The 17,920-nt window shown below is 43.2% G+C and overlaps 1 pseudogene; it reads right to left on the bottom strand.

The window, feature by feature from the left end:
• Window positions 1-130: 130 nt before the first annotated feature.
• On the bottom strand, window positions 131-1,402 carry LOC110752407 (F-box/kelch-repeat protein At3g06240-like; annotated as a pseudogene).
• Window positions 1,403-17,920: the final 16,518 nt, after the last annotated feature.

The raw sequence follows: 17,920 nt of genomic DNA, 5'->3' as shown, positions 1-17,920 counted from the left end.
CCAAACTGTTATAGACTTTTTAAAAGTTTGTCTGAATCCAAATTGAATACACCAGAATTTTTAAAATCTTTTTAAACGCTTTAGAATCCTAATTGAATACACCCCCCTTATTTTATTTTATTTTCTCACTCTATTTAAGCGAAACAAGGCTCTCTAAGTATGTTAAAACACTACCAACTTTGCCGATTTCACGAACGTATAGATTCTGAAAGCTGTGATTGTTAAAATTGTACATAACCAACTCTTCTTCAAACACCATCAAATCATGAGACTTTGTCCAGAAACCAGAATGTGACAAGTTGCAATATGGGATGGAGACCCTCATTTTAGTCCAAGACTCGCCCACTCCATATTCCTTCATAACCCAAAACTCATTGTATGTTGGTGTTGCATTACCATAATCACCTTCAAGCGTTACACATAACCATTCCCTGAAGACCCCGAGCTTACTACGACAAGTTTGAGAAGAGTTGATTTCGCGCGGCAGTGGAATTTCTCGAACCTCCTCCTGATCTTGTGTTAAAACGAGGGAGATAATCAACAAAGATGAGTGATCATGATCATCTTCTCCGACTCTTGTCCCCAACCAATGGAGATTTCCATTCAGCAGGGTCCCTTTATTTCGACATGGATAGATGTGGTACGGAAATAGGTACTGAATCTGTCGCCAAGAATTAGTTTCCAATGTATACACATTAAACTCAACCCCTCCTTCATCATCATCACGGACATGTCTTCTGTAGACCACACCATTGACGACCTTGTGTTGGTGAGTGGAAGAATCAAATCCAAACCCATATACGTTACAAAAGTAGAGGTCATCAATTGTATATTGGGTTGGTATTTGTGGTAGTTTCTTGGATTGCCTTGTTGCTGGGTTAACCAAATATAACTGCGGGTCATATAAAAACATGCATAACAACAAGCCGTTGCAGCAACCCAACATGGAAACCGAAATACCTGATAACTCGCTATAAACATACTGGAGCTCCGTGGCTGTTGTTACTAATAAATTACTACCACCAACCTCCTCATCGAAATCAAAACAGTTACGATTGCGATTATCGTGTTCGGATGATGCATCTTCTTTGTTGTTATGATTGAGAAACTCATCATCGTAGTCAAGATGCATAGAGTGGAGGCCATTGCCTGCGGCATCAGTAAATATGACTCTTCTTCTTCTTCGGAAGAGTAGATCATCTTTATCCTCCCCAAAGCCTTTGCACTAGTGCGATGCAACAAAACTGGGGTCGTCGGAGATTAGGGAACTCCATGGCTTTGAGACACACTTGAAGCGGCATAAGGACTTCACTGGTAGCCTTGATAGAATCTCCTCTATCATCGTTGATGGAAGCTGGACATTATTAGAGTTAGAGTTTCCGGTCAGCCTCCGCTCTTCCATTTTCTTTCTTCTACTTCTTCTTTGTAACTAGACTAGTAGATAGAGAAAAGAAAATTAATGATTCGGTACCTCTGGCTTCTTCTTCTCCTTCCTTGTACGAAAGCAAGCTCTTATGTACATGTGGGTGGACTTGTGTTATTTAATATTAAAGCTCCAGGAGAGTTAACTTTATATAGTATTATTAGGATAAGGAGTCATATTCTATTCGTGTTTGATGGTCTACTGAACAAGGAATCCACTAGCTTTAAGGACCCAAAGGGGACGTCCTTAATAAGGAGTCTGATTTTAACTCATTTTATTTTTTGATTGAAACTCTTTCTCCTAAACCCTAAACCTTGTGGCCCACTAAAATGTAAAATATAGGATGGCATTAATTTCTCATGAAATAAGGGGTAGCTTTTGTTAATGGGTTTCCGTTGCCTAAGACTTGTATCTACCTAGACTTAAAACCACCTTTTTTTAACGATTGTTTTTTATTATTTCTTTTTCTAAAGGCTAGTATCTTTTCAGTAAAACGTATTAAAAAGTTGAAGACTGGCCTTTAGAAAAATACAATTGTAAAAATAAATTTTTAAAAAAAGTCTTAAGTCACGCGCATGATAAATAAAGGCCTCTCACACGGCTAGTATGCATCATAGTACGACATATCATCATAGAAAAGAAAAATAAGATAAGAAAGAAGTATAAAATGAATGGATCCAAGAAGGTAAGTATTCAATCCGGGAAGGGAAAAAATGGAATGTGTAGAAAATTACAAATTTATTTGGATTACATATTTAATTCCTGAAGGAAATTAAATGATGCTCCTATAAAAGTCACTAGTAGAATACTGATTTTGTAATAAAAATTTCTTTTAGTAAACCTACAACTCAATCAGATATCATTATGAGCATCTGGGAAGATTAGTCAATGGTGATTTTATAATAGACGATGGCAGATAAATAATCCACCTTCCTTACCAAAATATTTTCAGTTCTGGGAAAAGACAAAAAAACACCATCTACACAAAACTTTCTCCTCAACATAATCTTGCTTTCCCATGTTGCAGATACCCCTTTGGAATCTTGGGAAAGTTGTGGTGCCTGGCAGTTCTCAATCAGAGAAAGGTAGATTCTTATTTCCCCCAACTGAGACACCCTTTTAAGGGTATTGCTTTTGGGTTTTTTGCAGGCAACCCTCTGAAGTAATCTTAAGAATTCTCTCTCTCTCTCTCCAACTTGTATTCATGTTTGGTATAACAATTTCTTTTAGACTGGAGATGACCCACATCTAATATTCTGACCTCTATGAAATGTTTTTGTGGTCTTTGGATAGGTAGGCTATTGACGCTCGGTAATTACCGAGCACTTCGGCCCAATAGAAACCTAGCACGTGGACTCCGACAAACGCCTGCAGAAGACCATATCATTGACAAGACCCCCTCTGACCACCGAACCACCTCGCCTCGTAAACCACTCCCTATCCCCTCAGAAGCCAGGTGTTGGCCGCGCAGACCTCCCTTTTCTGCCCCGATGGGATTAGCGCCGGTTATACAGAAAGGCTATTTCTGTTCGTCCCCGCCCCTATCAGCGAATCCGGGCCACTCATCCTCTGATGGGTCTGATGGGACGCAAATAGCTCGGCTCCGAGCCGAGCCGTTCATCTTAGAATTGGCGGTCCCTTCTTTCCTATAAATAGAAAGACAAAAGGAATAAGAAAGGGGCTGAAAGAAAGAGAGAGAAAGAGAGACATTTTTTAACCTGTAATGCTCATCCTTTGATTAATAGCAAAGCCTTCCACTATTCTTTTCCTTGGCGCAGTAACTGTCATTGGGTCAAACATTTGGCGCCGTCTGTGGGAAACCACACTCAAAGGTCACGTATTAAGCCTGGTCAACTACCAACATGATGGGTCGAAGGATGAAGGGGATCCCATCCCTTGGCACCCCTGATCAGAAAAACATGAAGCGCTGAAAAGCAGAAAAGCAAAGAATAAGCGCCCTCGAGGCCAAGGTCGAACTACTCCTGAATAGCGCAGGCGCCATGCAAGACATAAACAAAGCCCTCCAGGACCGAAATGAGCGCTTGGAAGAACAACATATCGGCCTCCAAGCCAACCTCCGGAGGACTCAGAAGAAAGCCCTCAGAGACTCACGTCGTACCCGACGAGTGGAGAGGCAACTATTCGGTGAAGAATCGGCGTCGTTCCAAACCCCCCAAACTAGCAAACCCCCGGGCCCCGAGGGTGTCGGCATGGAGGCAACCGTCTATGCTGAACAAAGCCAACACGAGGTGGACGCCCCAAACGCGACCACCAGCTAGACAGATCTCAGGGCAACGATGAAGGCCATGATTAAGGGAGAGATGGGCAGCGTTTGGGATAGGCTCGGAAAAGTCGAGAAGACCTGAACCCCGCAGATCCCGCCGTTCTCCGAGGACGAACTCCCGCTCCCGTACTCCAAGGAACTACTCGATTCAGTTGTTATCGGCGATACGAAGGCACCAAAGATCGCCCTCTACGAAGGACTTACCGACCCATATGATCACCTGGCAGCTTCCGCTATGCCATGGAGGGCAGAGGGGCAAACGAGGCCACCAATTGAAGGCTCTTTTCTACCACCTTGAAAGGGGCGGCATTAAATTGGTTCAAACGGCTGAATCCGACGTCCATCAAATCGTTCGCCGAACTGCGCCGAGCCTTCCTGGACAGATACATGATCATATCAAGCCGACTGTATATTGCCAACGACCTCTCCGCCGTCCGACAAATGCCGAACGAATCCCTTCGGGATTACATTACCCGCGTTAACAACGAGTACGCCCGCTGCGAAGGCTGCGACGAGGCAACGGCACACAACGCCCTCATGGGAGGCCTCCAAGGGGGGGACTTTTACTTCCACCTCACTCGGAATCCTCCCGAGACGTACAAGGACCTCCTCCGAGAGGCCACGTGCTACAGCAGGGCCGAACAGCTCAACACGGCCCGAACCGGCGCTACAGCGGGCAGAATACAGGGCCCGACCCCCCCCCCCCACCCGAGCCAGGACATGAGGAGAGAGAACCCCCAGAAAAAAGATAACCGACCTCAAAGGCAGGTCGACCGATGAAATAGTGCCTCCGAGCGCTACTCAAGCTACACCCCCCTGAACACCAGCAAGGGGGCCATCCTAGAAATCGCGGGGAAGGAGCTGCCACCCCCCCCCCCCCCCCGGCGATAGGGCCGGAACGACTACCTCGGGAAGAGAGACGAAGCCAAGCACTGTAAGTACCACAGGGCGTACGGGCACTCAACCGAGGACTACTACCAACTGAAACAAGAGATCGAGGCCCTAGTCAGGAGGGGTAGGCTTCAGAAATATGTGGATCACCCCAAGGTCACCATCGACGCCCCTAGCGGCTCGACCCAGGCATCGATATCACGAAGACTGATATCGACGATCGGAGGAGGCCCCTCGCCCGGAGGAAACACGAACAGATCCCGAAAACGGTATGCCCGATCGCTCAGCCAAGAAGTGAACCATTCCCTCTCCATATGCGGAACAACCACCCAAACAACCCAGGAATGACGGTGAACCCATTGTCTTTAGTCCAAAGGACGACCACATTTCCCAACCTCACAGCGACCCATTGGTTGTCATTGTGGGCATCGCCAATTGCGACGTAAACCGAGTCCTCATCGATGGAGGAAGTTCCTCCAACATTATCTTTGCACCAGTGTTCGACCAACTCGGGATAGACCGAGCCCTTCTTGACAAAAGAACACCCCCGTTCTATGCCTTTGGTGGAACGCAAGTACACCCCCTCGGGAACATTCACCTCGCGCTTACCATAGGGGATTGCCCACGACAGGCCACCACGGTCGCCAACTTCGTGGCAGTCGACTGTCCGACTGCGTATAATGTGGTCCTGGGCCGAGCCGCGCTCACAGAGCTCGGCCTCACCATTAGCTATCGGACCCTCATGTTGAAATTCAGGACCCCCCATGGAGTGGGGACTGTGCGGGGCGACCAGGTTTCCAGGCGGAACTGTTACGTCACCACCCTCAAACAGGAGTCCGCCCGGAGGAGCACCCTCGTCACGAGCCTCCCCCAGCCCGCGATTCGATACCATCCCACTGGCGGTTACCGACCCCATCTTGGAGACCGGCCACTCACGATCACGGCGGGCATAGCATATCAGGACGCCCCACATGTTCTACTTGAACGAGAAAGCCCCGTAAACATACTGTTCCTCCCAGGGATCGCCCAGCTTGGATTGGAATCTCAGGTGCTCTTCTCGTACCACCTAGCGTTACACGCTTTTGACGGGACCAGGGTACGTACCCTCAGCTGTATAAACCTTGTCGCTTCAGTTGGACTATTCCCGGCACAGGCTGGCAGTGTGGCTAGATTCGTGGTAGTCGATCACCCGAGCCCATACCTCGCCATCTTTGGCCGACCACTTTTAAATAGCCTCCGCGTAACGTTGTACCGTCAGTCATTGACTCTACACCTCCCAACCCTGCGAGGGGAAGTCACGATCTTCGCCGACCGGTTAAAGCACCACGCCAACACGACCTACGCGATCTCCGCATCAGACCAGCCCACTGAACCCATGGACGACCCCCGAGAGGAGTACCCGCGACCGCAACCATCGGAGAACCTAGAGTCTGCCGTCATCTCTGAAGCTCACCCTAACCAACCCATTCGGGTAGGAAGCCACCTAGGACCAGCTGATCGGTGCATATTTACATATCATTTTGTACCCTTCTAGCTTATGATTTGGTTATGTTTTTGAGTTAAACTTGTGCTTTTAATCCTTTTTGTGTTTATCTTTCAGTTCATTGAGCTTTAGGTAATAATGAGGGCTTTGGATAGTAAATGATGCAATCCATGCATGTTAGGGCCTAATTTGGATGAATGGATGAAGAGCTTAAAGACAAACTCTATTTTGGCTACAGTCCCCTGCCAGCCCAGTTTCGTAGGTCATATTGCAAGCTTTGTTTCAGCAACCTACATAGCTCGGATGAGGCCACATTCTTCATGAAAGTTGTTCCAATGGGTGTGTAATATAACATATCCAAAATTCAGCCCCATTGGATAAATATGGAGTCTGTTACCTAGCAAACACAGAGCCATGCTCAGGATGGATTTTATCAGCGCGCAAAATGAGTTAGCAATTTGTTTTGGCCTTAACTTCCTCCTCCGACCTTGGATTGGCCCAAATGATATATGGCTGGAAAGAAGACATTCTGAACTTCAAGTTTGAGTGCTTAAAGTCTTAATTTGCTTAAGGGAAGCCCAATTCGTAAGCCCTTGAAGTTGCTGGTCATGCTGACCTCAGGATGAGCTATTATTTCTGGTTGGAAGCTTGGTCATGGTGACATGAAGATGAGCTAGGGCTGCTGGTGGGATTTATTAGTGAAGTGCATCAACCATTTCAGATTTTATAAAACAAGTGTTGTATGCATTAGCCATACTTAATTCAGATTTTCAGCTTCCTTAGGCCTATATATAGTGAGGTTTCCCAAGCTTGTAAACACACCCCAAGGGGGGGAGCTCTCAAACACTTCTCTAGAGCTCCCTTCCCTTCTCTCCCTCAAATTCTCTTAGTTTCTCTTTCTAGTTTTCAATTGTTGTAATGAAATCTTTTGTGTTGAAATTTTCCTTAAGTTTTTCTTAGTTCCACTTTACTTTTCATTATGTAAATTCTTTTCTTTAGTCTCAAGTTTGATTAGTTTCCAAGTTTCAATTATGGTTCATGTTCTTATTCATTATGCTTATAAGTTAATATGCTAGTTTGAATGATTGATCACCATTAAGGCTTGCATGTTAGCTATCTTGGTTTGAATTAAGAGTATACACCATGCTTTAATTCGAATTGAACTATGAATAGGAAGAGTATGTATGGACATTCGACAACAGGGATTAGATACATGCTTGGTTGTTTAAATTGTTCTTCTATGCTTAATGGGTTCCTAATGCTTAATTTTAGGTTAGACAACAAATGATCAAATTAGGGAATTAGGAACACAAGGTTATGACCACACACCATGGCTTAATCATACATTAGCTAGAATCAATCCGTTAATCTAATTGAACTTGGGAACTTATCTGCTTGAGTTAGTTATTTTCTTTCTTCCTTGTTTTATTTATTTCCCTTCTTTTTCATTTCTGTTTTGTGTAGGGAAAATGAATTGAATCATTCAATCACCAATCCTCGTGGGATCGACCTCGCACTTACATACGCTATACTACCGAACGGCTCGTGCACTTGCGAGTATCACAAGTTGAGGATGCAGCTGAATCCATTTTGGTGCAGCTGTATCTACGCAACAAGTTTTTGGTGCCATTGCCGGGGATCGGTAACATTGTTTGATTCTATTTGGCTTTCCTACTTTATTTTTTTTTCTTAACTAGACAATTTCAAGTTTTAAAGTTAATGACGTTAATGGACAAGTTGTGTTTGTAGTCCAACAGAAAAGGACAATTGCCCAACAAGCAAGAGAACTGGGTTTAAGTCCCAGCTTACACAACCCATTGGTGCTTGTTGCTTTGAAGCATGGAATTGGACTTGTGTTGATTTTTCCCTTTCATTTTTAGTTTTTTTTTATATATTTCGTAATCCTTTAATTCCGTTTCAAGTTTTTGTATGTGTTTGTTTTAGCAATGTAAATAGCTCAATAAAAATGGAGAGAGATGGCAACTTCAAAGATAGGAAGTGTGGAGTAGTGGGAGAAGTCGCGACCTCCAAATGCATCACATTCGACCTAATCGCTTCAAGGGGGAGCATTTCAATCCTTTCTCTTCTTTGAATTATGTTTATTTCCGTCATTGTTTTTACCTTTTGGTACGCGTAGAGTTCTTTGTTTTTCTGTGCTGAATCCAACCATATAAAGAACATGAAATTTGGACTTACGGTTGGAAAGTTATAGCCTAAAAACTGAACAGAGGTCGAAGCTGAAAAACATAGAAACGAATCTGTCCAAATGGTGATAAACGGGTGATAGAAAGTGCTGTTTGTTTGTTTTTTCTTTGGTTTCTTGGTTTGTTTCTTTTAGTACAACAATTTATGTTGTTTGTTTGAATTTGTTTAGAGTACTTAGTTCATTTTCGTTTATGGTTTGTTGTTCCATTTTATCTTAATTTGTTTTTGTTTCTTATCTTAAAAATTTTAAAAAGATTTTTCATATGAGCTGACTTATGGTAACTCCAGTGAGCACTTCCGTCAATACAGTGTCTAGGAGTTCTATAGGCGACACCTTCGGTGTCTAAGAAGTTTGGGTTTTAAGCGGGACCATTGTGACCCCTCCAACCTTCCCGGATCCCCTGGCTGTGTTTTCTGAGGCCCTTAACTGGTCATCCGTGAGTTGCTTGTATATTTGTGTGTTTTAAAAACAATAATAATAAATATAAAAAAAAAAAATTGAAAATTGAAATTTGGGTTTTTATTTTTCCTTGTAAATTGCAATTTGGAACTTCTTTGTTTTCTTTTATGTTTTTTTTGTTGTTTTATTAGGTTAGTTTATTTATTTACGTGGTGTGGTTAATTAGTTTATTTCTGAGTGTTAAAAACACATTTTTATTCAAACATTGCATTCAAAAAGATAAAAAGTTTAAAAAAAACAAAAAACAAAAAAAAAAAACAAAAAACAAAACAAAACAAAAAAAAAAAAAAAACATTCAAGTAAATTAAAAATAAAAACAACTTCTTCATCTTCATCTTCATCTTCATGGCATGCCTCTGTTTTCTCTTACTTGCAGAATCTGCAGCAGCTCCACATGGTCCTCATTTTTTCTCTGCAGTGCTTCCACGTGCTGATTGGCACAATAGAGCCGCTTCTGCAAGTCCGCCACCATAGCCTTCAAGGAAGTTATTTCCTCGCTCATCGCGGCACACTCCCGTGTTCTCGCCAGCAATCGCATGCCCAAATTGGTAGCCGAGACCGCGTGGAGTACAGTTAAATTGTGGGACTCCTCCACCGCTGCCTTGTCAGACCTCTGTGCCACATGCAGATGATCTGTCGGTGTGAGCTTGTTACCAATCATGCCTCCCAGCAGCGCTGCTCTGTTCGGCATTGCCTCAGAAAAGTTCGGTATTATCTCAGCAAAGTTTGAGGCCGTACCGTGATGATATGTGGAGTTTGGGAAGACAGGAGTTGGAGGAGCCCTTGTCTGGGCATTTGGTGGTGCAAGTGAGAGCTCAAGGTTGAGATCATCAAGGTGAGTGCATGAGGATGCCATTTGTTTTGCTTCTAAATTTTTTGATGTTTTTCCTTGAGTTTGCAGGAAGAAATGCTGGGTATCATCCGCTTGCAGAGGTGTGGTTTAAATAGACATATGCTGATGAGAGAAAGCCAACACCATTTCGGATTTCCCGGGCATGCTCGACCTAATCGCTTCAAGGGGGAGCACCTTTACTTTTACTTTACTTTTCTTTTTTCCGTGTTTTCTGGTGTTTAATGTTTTTGCCCGTTACTTTCATTTTCTAGAGCTTTGTGTTTTTGCTTTTCCCTTTCGGCTATCATCTTTATCTTATTTTAGTTAGGGAAATGTGTTTTCTTTTCCGTTTGTCGTTTTTTTTTCTTTTTTCTTTTTCTTTTTCTTTTTCTTTCTGCAACCTTACTCTTTTATTTCCGAAACAAAATAACGAAAATACAAAAACAACAAAATAAAATAAAAACAACAATAATGCAGTAGGAAATCATTTCTTCTCGATGCTTGGTGTCTCGACCATTGGAGCTTTGAGTTTGGCCCTCTGGCTGTCCTCTTCCGGGGCTTCACGCACAGCTTCTTGGGGCTCATCACTTGAGCTCCCAAAGATCGCAATCTTAGCTTGAGCGTAACTACTCTCGCGATCTGCTTGTTTGCGTTTACCCGGTCGGTCTAGGTCCTCCAGCTGCTTTCGCATGTCGCGAGAATACAACTCTACCATCTTTGATAGGTTTTTATTCTCGTCCCGCAATACTTCTAGCTGGTGTCGATTCACCTCCACTATCCTTGACCTTTCCCTTTTCAAGCTTTTTATAGCACTCTGACAATCTTCAACCATACTTCGCTCCGCCGCCAATTGAGCTTTGAGCACCTCTACCTCATGGGACTTCGCAAGTAGGCGATGACCCAAACTTGCGACTGTTGCTGTACTCTGCACGCTCAGTGCCAGGGCATCGCTCACGACCCGGTTGTCATCCCTTGTCCCCAGAACACGTATATCTTTAGGAGTCACTAAATTTCTAGCCACTCCAATGGCAACATCGTTGTCCAGGAGTATTGAGTCAGTTACTGTCACAGGCCCCCGTGCGGAAGCAAAGTAGGGCATCCATACTGGTGCCGCTGCTTGGCCTCGTGTCTGAGTCGGTGGAGCTAGGTTGAGATCCAACGAAAATGGGTAGTTAGAGGCCATTTGATTTCTCACTCTCTTTTCTTCTTTCTTTCTTTTCTCTTTTGTGTGTTTCTGAGTTTGCGTTTTTTTTTCACCCTTTCTTATAGACTTAGTCTTTGACAAACCCTAGCCATTACAGCATCTGAGCATTTTCTGAATCTCCAGCATTCCTTGAGTCCCACAACCTTCTCGCCTTCCAACCATACCCAACTCATTTATCACGACGTGTCTTTTCTGAACGAACGCGTTCAGTAAAGTCTTCGCGCCTTTCCATGAGCCCGTAATTTTTGCTTGTGGAGTCTGCGGCGCCTCTACGCGTCAACACGTGTCTCGCCCTGTCAGTTGGTCCCTTACACTGAACCGAGACATCATGACCCATGTTCTCTTAAAAATAAAAAATAATAATAAAAAAACGTGTGGGCTTCGGATTTCATTGTGGGTCGGGTTTTCACCGTTGTTTAGGTTTCAAGGTGGGTTAACTTTCTTTTGGGTTGGGCTTTCAATTGTTTGGGTTTTGGTTTGCGTAAGACTGTCTGTTTATGGCTTACTGTTTTGTCTGTTTAGGGCTTTCTGTTTCGAGTGTTTTACTGTTTCATTTTTTTTCTTTTTTGTTTATTTGTTTGTTTGTTTTGTAATTTTTATTTTTGTAATTATTTTATTTGTGTTTTTTTTTTTTTGTGTGGTTTATATTTACTTTAGTACCTTTCATTTCTTATTATGACATTGCTTGTTCCTAATTTTTAAACATTGAGGACAATGTTCATTTCTAGGTTTGGGGGTATTGGAGTTTAGCATGTAAAATTGGTTTTTCCTTAATTTTATTTAATTTTTTTTTTATTTGCTTGTTTTTATTTTTATTTTATTTTGTTAAGTCTTGCTTTTATTTTGATTTTGATTTTATTCACTTTCCGAACACATTTGATGAGATTGTGATAAATGTTTGCATGACTTAAATGAAAATTGAATTTTATTTATTATTTATTTTTTTTCCTTGTAAATTTTTATTGTAAAAAAAAAAATTTAATTAATTGATTAATTTGGCATCGTTCTAGCATGATATGTTCGAAACCTTCTTTGCACTTGCCATTTGTTTCATAATTCTCCAATTAAAGGATTTGCATGACCCAAAGAATTGTATCAAGCATAAATTAGACTTATATAACCATAAATGTGAGCTTTTGAGCCTTGTGCTTCATTTCATGAGTGTTATACACATACTCTTATTTTCTTGTCATCAAAGTTGTTGTTTGATCTCATTATTCATTGATTTGGTTGAATACTTAAAAGTCATTCATTCTTTTGCAATTCGATTTCATGACATTTAAGAAATGATATTAGGCCCTCTTTGGATCGTTTGTACCTTTCAAGCTAACCTTATGCATGCTTAAGCATGATTTTCCATTGTTAACCATTTTGAGCCTACATGTAAACCTTTTCTTTCATTTACCAATTATATTTCCTCGCCTTAGCCTGAAAAACAAATATTTACCTTTCTAAGGAACTCATGAGCTTTAATTGGGATGTGTTTTTCATACTAAGTTTAGGAATTGGTGTTACATTTTGAAGGAAAAAAAAAAAAAATCACACAATTGGTGAAAGAAAAGAGAAAAGTTGTGATTAAGTGGTGGTTGAATGAAATTTCATTTTTGGGTTTCATTTTTGGGCCTTCAAAATAAATTGGTGTTTAAGGAAAGGAGTGAATCAATGTAAATGAAGGTATAAGGAGTTTTGATCATGTAAAAGAAAAATAAATTCTCATTGTGATGATTCGAAGTCTTGTAAACAATTGTTTTATGCTCTTATATTTTGAGTTCCTTGGACTTTGTTTTATCCATACCTTTCATTTCTTACTCACCTTACACCCTTGGCCCCATTACAACCTATGTTAAAGACCTAAATTGATCTTAAATGTCATGTGGTTGAATTGCATTCATTTTTCTACTTTTAAGTGTTTGGCATCCTTCTTGAGATCATATTAATGCAAGTTCTTCATCTTTCTATTTCGAGTTAAGTCTTTATGGTTTAACTCTAATCTCATGTTTATAACTGAGTGTTGCATTATAGCCCTCTTCCGAGTGATTCCTTTGTGAGAGGACAACTTTGGTGAGATTTGAAGTTGAACTTGTGCTTTGTATGATTTTTGAAATTGTGTGAAAACTAAGATTGGGGAATTTGTTGCATTTGGCTATCACACTACCACACTTTGAGCATATTATGTTTTGAACTTTGCCGCTTTGTGAATAATGTTTAAAATTGAGCTTTTATTGTTAAAACTTTTGAGTCATGTGCATGAGTCATTTCTCTTCAGAAAATGTTCGGAAAGATTGTTTTGAGTTCTTTTTATTTTTGTAATTTTTTTTGTTTTGTTTTGTTTTGTTTTGTTTGTTTTGTTTTGTTTTTGTTAATGTAATTATTATTTTATTTTTTTGTTTTTTATTTTGCTTAAGGACTAACAATCTTTTAAGTTTTCTAATTACCTTGTTTTACAGAGTCAGTAAAACGTTTGTGGGTATCGTATCTGTTAAACCCTCAGGAGACACAACTCCTCCTACTAGGGATGCCTAGAGGTTTAAAGGCTTGTTGCATATGCTCAATGCAATCGAGTTACCTACGAAAGTGGTCTAGTTAACTTCTTGTTTGTTTTTATCTTTGTTTTCCTTTTGTTTTGCTCGAGGACTAGCAAAATCTAGGTTTGGGGGTATTTGATCGGTGCATATTTACATATCATTTTGTACCCTTCTAGCTTATGATTTGGTTATGTTTTTGAGTTAAACTTGTGCTTTTAATCCTTTTTGTGTTTATCTTTCAGTTCATTGAGCTTTAGGTAATAATGAGGGCTTTGGATAGTAAATGATGCAATCCATGCATGTTAGGGCCTAATTTGGATGAATGGATGAAGAGCTTAAAGACAAACTCTATTTTGGCTACAGTCCCCTGCCAGCCCAGTTTCGTAGGTCATATTGCAAGCTTTGTTTCAGCAACCTACATAGCTCGGATGAGGCCACATTCTTCATGAAAGTTGTTCCAATGGGTGTGTAATATAACATATCCAAAATTCAGCCCCATTGGATAAATATGGAGTCTGTTACCTAGCAAACACAGAGCCATGCTCAGGATGGATTTTATCAGCGCGCAAAATGAGTTAGCAATTTGTTTTGGCCTTAACTTCCTCCTCCGACCTTGGATTGGCCCAAATGATATATGGCTGGAAAGAAGACATTCTGAACTTCAAGTTTGAGTGCTTAAAGTCTTAATTTGCTTAAGGGAAGCCCAATTCGTAAGCCCTTGAAGTTGCTGGTCATGCTGACCTCAGGATGAGCTATTATTTCTGGTTGGAAGCTTGGTCATGGTGACATGAAGATGAGCTAGGGCTGCTGGTGGGATTTATTAGTGAAGTGCATCAACCATTTCAGATTTTATAAAACAAGTGTTGTATGCATTAGCCATACTTAATTCAGATTTTCAGCTTCCTTAGGCCTATATATAGTGAGGTTTCCCAAGCTTGTAAACACACCCCAAGGGGGGGAGCTCTCAAACACTTCTCTAGAGCTCCCTTCCCTTCTCTCCCTCAAATTCTCTTAGTTTCTCTTTCTAGTTTTCAATTGTTGTAATGAAATCTTTTGTGTTGAAATTTTCCTTAAGTTTTTCTTAGTTCCACTTTACTTTTCATTATGTAAATTCTTTTCTTTAGTCTCAAGTTTGATTAGTTTCCAAGTTTCAATTATGGTTCATGTTCTTATTCATTATGCTTATAAGTTAATATGCTAGTTTGAATGATTGATCACCATTAAGGCTTGCATGTTAGCTATCTTGGTTTGAATTAAGAGTATACACCATGCTTTAATTCGAATTGAACTATGAATAGGAAGAGTATGTATGGACATTCGACAACAGGGATTAGATACATGCTTGGTTGTTTAAATTGTTCTTCTATGCTTAATGGGTTCCTAATGCTTAATTTTAGGTTAGACAACAAATGATCAAATTAGGGAATTAGGAACACAAGGTTATGACCACACACCATGGCTTAATCATACATTAGCTAGAATCAATCCGTTAATCTAATTGAACTTGGGAACTTATCTGCTTGAGTTAGTTATTTTCTTTCTTCCTTGTTTTATTTATTTCCCTTCTTTTTCATTTCTGTTTTGTGTAGGGAAAATGAATTGAATCATTCAATCACCAATCCTCGTGGGATCGACCTCGCACTTACATACGCTATACTACCGAACGGCTCGTGCACTTGCGAGTATCACAAGTTGAGGATGCAGCTGAATCCATTTTGGTGCAGCTGTATCTACGCAACACCAGCCGTGCGAGAAAACCTCCTCGCATTCTTACACGACCACAAAGATTGCTTCGCTTGGTCCCACGCCGACGTACCCGGGATCGACCCCAACATCATCACCCACAGATTGGGAATCGACCCCAGTGCTCGGCCTATCTGACAGAAACGGCACCCTTACGACAGCAGCAGGTACGCAGCCATGAAGGATGAGGTATACAAACTGAAAGAGGTCGGATGCGTCCAAGAGGTGGACTACCCGAGGTGGGTCTCCAACGTAGTCATGGTAAAGAAAACACCGAATAAATGGAGAATGTGCGTAGACTTCACAGACTTGAACAAAGCCTGCCCCAAGGACAGTTTCCCCCTCCCGAGGATCGACATATATAGCCCTCGCCACGTACTAACAGCGCACCGCGCGCTACTATAACACGAAAGTCCGGGCCCGAGCATTTCGCCCGGGCGACCTTGTGCTGCGCATCGTACTGTTGGCCACAAAGGACCGATCAGCCGGAACCCTCGGGGCCAACTGGGAAGGACCCTACCGGGTAGTCGCCATCGTACGCCCGGGGACGTATACGCTCACAACGCTCGACGGACAACGACCCACCCATGGAACGCCGAGCACCTTCGCCAGTACTACTCGTCAATCAGGTACCCCGAGCCTTTAGGCTCGGCATAGACCCATGTTTTGATTATTATATTAGTCTGCCTCTTTATCTTTCCTAGCCCTTCGGCTCAGCGCAGACCCTTGTTTTCGTTATTTTCTTAGTCTACTTTGTTTTTCCAAGCCCTTAGGCTCGGCGTAGGCCCTTGTTTTTATCTAGTTATTTCTCCAAGTCTCTTTACTTTTTCCAAGCCCTTGGGCTCGGCTTCTATCCCTGCCCTCGTTAAATTTTTCTTTAAAACTACTTTTTCCGATCGGCTCCGCCTACACACCCATTCACACACTTGATAAAATTACACAAAACCACATAATATAAACCACCAAACCATAATAAAACATTACACTTAAGTATTCACGTCCGTACATTGAGTCGATCGGAAACAAAAACAAAAACAGAGAGCCCACAAACAAGTGAACAGCCCTTTTCATCCCTCGCCTAAGTCTCGGCGGCGGGCTCACCAGCAACGGCCTCGGTCGTCGGCCCAACCTCCATGACATAGTCAGGCTCCGCCTGGTTCAGACCCCCATCGTTCGCCTCGACCACCTCGTCCTCCTCCATCAGATCCTCCAGGCGGAACTCAAAGTTGGGGAAACGCCTCTGAATCTTCTCCAACAGGTCCAGCCCGCCCGAGAGCCGGATCTCGCCCGCCAGGCTCGCCCCCTCGGCCGAATCCAAGAACTGCCTCACATCACCCACCTGTGACCGACACATGCTCTCCACCACTTTCTGCAACCGAAGGTTCTCATCCTTCAGACGAGCACCCTCCACCTTCAAACTATCCACCTCCTTGACCAGGTCAGCCTTCTCCACCTTGGCCAACCCAAGCGCGCGCACGGCATCGGCTCTCCTTTTGTCACTCTCCTCCGCCGCCCGCTTCGTACGATCAACCACAGCCTTCACTTCGGCATCGCGCTTCCCCGCCTCCTCCCGGAGCCTCCTCAGCTCGGCCGCCCTGGCCACATCCTTCTCCCGATGGATCATAATGCGCCTGACCGCACCATAGTGGGAAAACAAAGCCTGCAATACCAACAAACTCGTTAGACCCCAGGAACACCAACCAAAAAAAAAGAAAAAGGAGAGAACACATACCCGTAAGCTCTGCTCAAATGCCATCGCCGTCGACGTCGCATAAGTGCTCTCGCTCCCAGCCAACCCTTCCCAGGACATCTCCCCCGATAGCACCAGCTTGCTGGTGTCCAAGAAGTCCTTTAAGCGTTCTGGGTGGATGGATGGCACCACGCCCCCTTCCTCCTCCCTCTCCTCCACCCGAGCCCACTTCGCCGTCACCGGATCTTCCCCCTCACCCACCGGCCTCTTGCCCCGATCCTGTCCATGCTGACGAGGAGGAGACCGGGCTCCTGCCCGCACGTCCAACGCCCCGACCACCCCCTCATCCCGCGATCGGACTGGAGCTGTCTGCTTCCGTGCCCCTGAGGCCAACGCCCCGCTTCCTTTCGTCAGCAACTTCTCCAACAACTGTCGGGCCTTCGGATCATTCCTGTCAATTCCCATCGCTACACAACCCGACCATTATCCACCGACGCAAAATAAATAATAAATAATAAAAAAAAAACAAAACAAAGGGAAAAGTACCCAGGTTCTGAGCATTGTACCTTCTGGAATTGGATCTAACATCCCGGATTCTCTCAACGAGCCGACAGACAGAAGCTCGGGCGCGTCGCGATCTTTGGGCGGTAGCGCTCTGATAACCTCAACTTGTCCCTCCTCATCTTCTGACAGCTCGCCCCCTTCCCAGTCCACTGCCACCAAAACGTAAAGCACGCTGTCAGCTCCAAAACAAAAGAAAAAAACAAAAAACAAAAAAACCCCAGCAGGGCCGAGCACTACGAAAGTCACCACCCTACCTTTCTCCCTAAAACGCCTCGCCACCAACGCACTCGGCCTTCCTAACCCAGTGGCAAAAAACCAATGATCCTTCCACGACTTCTGGGAGGTCGGATTGTTCTCCAACAACTTTCCCTACAACGCTTCCAAATAGAAGAAACCCGCCTGCTTCGGGCTCTTCCTCAAACCAAAGCAACAACTCAGAATATTCGTGCTTGGTTAAATATTGTGATGTCTCTTCCACAGCACGAACATAGAAAAAACCGTCCTCAGCAAGTTGGGGTTCATCTGGTGAGGAGCGACGCCGAGGAAAGCCATCCACCTCTGCACGAAAGGGTCCAGAGGCAACCGCAGCCCATTCTTAAACATTTCCCAATACAAA

The sequence above is a fragment of the Prunus avium genome, chromosome 4 (genome assembly GCF_965620075.1).
Source record: "Prunus avium chromosome 4, drPruAviu1.hap1.1, whole genome shotgun sequence".
NCBI lineage: Eukaryota > Viridiplantae > Streptophyta > Magnoliopsida > Rosales > Rosaceae > Prunus > Prunus avium.
The sequence above is the reverse complement of the archived record's forward strand: the minus strand, read 5'-3'. Positions and strand labels throughout refer to the sequence as shown.